Raw genomic sequence first — 4,291 nt, 5'->3', positions numbered from 1 at the left:
TTTTGTCATCAAAAGCATCCACACACACACATCCAGCTCTCTGCATTATGCCTCTTAACCACCTGCACCGCTAGCGTGTGTGTGTAGATGAGAGAAGAGCATCCAGCTGGTCAGATATCTACGGTAAGAGTCCAGAACCAATGATCAATCCAAACTCATCATTCAGCAACAAAGCCCAACTATCTCCCTCAATAACCCACACACAATCCACAAACTGCACGTCTCTCTCTTTTTCTACTAGACCAGCACACGTTGTTTCCCACCTCTGAGTCATTCTAATATTAAAGTACACAAATAAAAACCATCTGAAGACATCCTCTTCTGATGCTTGGATGTACAAATATACTCACTCAGCCCCTCACGTCCTCTATATTAGCTGTGTGCTCTCTCTAATCTCATTGTCTCATTGTGTACGGACATGCCTGATTCATGCAGGCTCATTAGAAATGCTCTTTTTATTAAACCCACACATACAAATACATTCTCATATGTTAGAAACTAACACACACAGACAGCAAAGCATCCACACTAGTTAAATATAATTTTCTGTATTTGCAGCCCAGTTCCCACATGGATTTCAGAGTGGCTCTGATAAAGTTTAAGTTTTAGATTTTGTGTGTGAAGACAGAGAGAATGAAAGAATGATAGATTGAACAACTGACTGGTAGACTGAGATATTGTTTGATAGATAGAACTTTATAATGATCAAGAACAATAGAATCAAAGATATTACAATCGATAGAATGATAGAATGACAGAGATTTTTGGTTGAGATAATAGCTCAAAAGAACAATAGAATGATACATAGAAAGAAAGAATGATTGATTGATCGATCGATTGATAGATCAATAGACAGAATGACAGAACAATATAATTATATAACAATAGGACAGACAGACAGACAAGACAGACTGATTGACAGATAGACAGCATAACAGAACAATATAATTTTAGCTAGATAAAATGGTGATGGCAACAATAGAACACTGTAAAAACAATTGTTTAAATTTTTAAAAGGAAGTGTTCATGCTGCCTTAAAATTTTAAGTCTAGTCAATTCAAATATCCAAGTTGTCACTTAGTACAACTTAATATTTAAAGTTGACTACACTAAACAAAAACATAGAAAGAAAGAATGATTGATTGATCGATCGATTGATAGATCAATAGACAGAATGACAGAACAATATAATTATATAACAATAGGACAGACAGACAGACAAGACAGACTGATTGACAGATAGACAGCATAACAGAACAATATAATTTTAGCTAGATAAAATGGTGATGGCAACAATAGAACACTGTAAAAACAATTGTTTAAATTTTTAAAAGGAAGTGTTCATGCTGCCTTAAAATTTTAAGTCTAGTCAATTCAAATATCCAAGTTGTCACTTAGTACAACTTAATATTTAAAGTTGACTAAATTTTTAAGGCAGCACAAACATTTTAAGTTTAAACTTTTTTTTTTACAGTGTTGATGCACTGTAAGCCCAGATTTTGTACTTAATTTTAAACTTAAATATTTACATTTGACTGCATTACTTATGAAATATAAATAGATTCTACTAATTTGTAGACATATTTGAACCTGTGAATAAATATCACGTTTATCTCCTGACCACGCCTCCCCCACACATGGTGCTGCGAGTCAGGTAATGACGCCATTTTGTCATTGTTGTGATTGTGTGTGAATTCAAGGAGCTGTGGATGAAAAGGTGGAAATTTTGTTTTAGACAGTTCTATGGACGTTCTTTTCCGCCATTTACCATTTATCGTGTCTTTCTTTCAGTTGAGAGACTGTTTGTGATCTGAGAAAATTGTTGTTTGTCTAAACGACATTTCTCATCCGTTATGCCAAGTTCACACTACAGGATTTTAAGCTCGATTTGCAAGTCATCGAGCTAGTTGTTATCAGGAGAAAATCAGCAGGTGATCAGCGCTCTACAAAAATATTAATGTGTGAACTACTCAACGACACATCAAAAGAGGCTCGCTGATTTTGCCTTGTCGACACCAAACAAATATCTAAATTAGTGCTGGGAAACGATTAATCACAATTATGTGTGTACTGTGTATATTTATTATGTATTTATAAATACACACACATACAGTATATATTTTGGACAAGAAATGGAATGGAATTTTTCAGAACAGATCATCACGCAAACAGCTTGCAGCACTAATTTCTTCCATAAGTCCATTTTCAAATAAACAACAGTTTCATGTCATTCCCATTCAACTTCTCGCGTGCGTTTTCATGAGACAACGTGGTTTGGGGACCAGATAGAGTCGTTGGGTGACAGATTTGTTGTCAACTCGTGTAGTGTGTCACCTCCTGTTGAGGATCATTTACGTAGTGTGAACACCGCAACGACTTCAAGACAGACAGCAAGTCATGTAGTCTGAATTCGCCTTTTCCTTTCTATTTCTTTTTCACTTGAGAAGCTGTTGTTTGTGAGGAGTGTAAATTTCTCCAGCAGAGGAGAAACGATGGTGGCGCTAATATGGTGAGTGCAATAATTTAACGACATTTAATTTTGACATGGCTATTGTTTGAAAGTGTAAGTTGAAGTTAATTAACGGTATAAATACAAAAACGAATGGATACTTCTGTTCTATCTAGGTTCACAGCCCTCTTAATCTTGTTTTGGAAGGAAGAGGAAATGGAAGCGATGCTTTGGAAGTGTAAGTAGGGCCCTCATAACTGATAAGAGAGAGCACAGCTGTTTAAACATTATCCATCAGTTTCACAGACAAGGCTTAAGGCTAGTCCCAGACTAAAATGCATGTTCAAGCTGTCTTAACTGAAAATACCTTGTACTGACATATCTTAAAATATCCGTGCACAAGATACACACCAGTAACGTTTTAAGGCGTTTTTATAAAAGCTAATTAAACATCTTAATTTAACTAAGGCCTAGTCCTGGAAGTTATACAACAACAGAACAATTTCCTTGTTCACATAAGGCATGTACATACATTTTACAGTAAACCAGGTATGTATAGGTGCATTCATCCCATGTTGTAATAACCATAATTACAAGATTCCAACTCAGAAAAAGCATTCATGTCTTTGTAGAACTCATAATTACCATCTGTAATCTGGGAATTTTCTGAGAGCTCCTACTTGTACCACCTGACCACTATACCTGACTGCTGCAGATTAATTTATTGATAGTGTTGCCATAGAAACGCATAATTCCCAGTCCAAGAACATGAACCGCTCCAAGTATAATGTCACAATATTGTCCTCTCAGAATTAAAGTAATTATGGCATGGCATGAACGCAGCATATGACCTTGAGTATTTGACAACAGCATTATCGAACTGACTTAATGTCTTTGACGATCTGTGTCTTCCTCTGTTAGGATGCAGCTGGCAAGACAGACTCCTCAGCGTTAGTAAAAAAAAAAAAAAAAACAGCTAAACCCATCTAGAGTGGGAATCATCTTGGAAGAACGTTTGGTCATGGATGAACTGACCAATCTCAGGCCTTCTATGTCCATTTTTGTTTTTCAGACTGATTTATGCCCTGTTTTTAAACCTGGAAAAGGTGAGCTGGCACCCAAAAATTCAATTCTGCCAATATTGTGAACTCAGAGTGGAGACAATCCATATAGTTTTGATACCATTTGTTGTTATTCTGAGACTGTTTATGTGCTTAATAAGTGAATTTGTTAAATGAGCTGTTCCATGTTTTATGGGGAAATGTTTTCAGGATATGAAAAATTCCTGTTTTGTTGTGTTTTGAATTAAAATAAAACAGAAAATTGTATGAATGTTCCTTTATTTGTTTGCTTTTTTTCAAAATGTTCTTTAACAAATTGGAAAAATAAAACAACTGGCATAGATTTAACTTGGAAATTAGTACACTGAACTTTTAAATATATTAGGTGTAATAACTGCAAATTAATTAATATTACAAAACATTTTAAGTTAAACAAAATGACCTTTTTAAGTTCACAATACTTAATTTTTTTTTTTAAGTAAATTCAACTTCTCTGGGTTTACAGACAGAATGATAGAACAATTGAATGATAGATACAATGATGGATAGAATGATAGTACCATAAATAGAATAAGAGAGACAGACAGAATGATATCTGCAATATCGATAGATCAACCAATGGATGGATGGATGGACGGACAGACAGACAGGCGGATAGTCAGACAGTTCAGTAGGTTTTGGTGTTTCTGAGTGCTAAAGTGTGTGTGTAGTGTGATCAGCTCTCCTGCTGCTAGTGTCACATGTAGACTGACTCATAAATGTCTTTAAACACTCATTAGAG

General features: G+C 35.2%; 1 long non-coding RNA gene across 1 annotated transcript; it reads left to right on the top strand.

Moving 5' to 3' along the window:
• The first annotated feature begins 1,636 nt into the window (after positions 1-1,636).
• On the top strand, positions 1,637-3,444 carry LOC107568908 (uncharacterized). Its single transcript, XR_001606828.1, has 4 exons — positions 1,637-1,654; positions 2,448-2,509; positions 2,626-2,687; positions 3,371-3,444. It is a non-coding gene; the product is annotated as an uncharacterized lncRNA (long non-coding RNA).
• Positions 3,445-4,291: the final 847 nt, after the last annotated feature.

Source organism: Sinocyclocheilus grahami, unplaced genomic scaffold, assembly GCF_001515645.1.
Source record: "Sinocyclocheilus grahami isolate Dianchi unplaced genomic scaffold, SAMN03320097.WGS_v1.1 scaffold1292.1, whole genome shotgun sequence".
NCBI lineage: Eukaryota > Metazoa > Chordata > Actinopteri > Cypriniformes > Cyprinidae > Sinocyclocheilus > Sinocyclocheilus grahami.
This window is presented reverse-complemented; position numbering and strand designations above follow the sequence as displayed.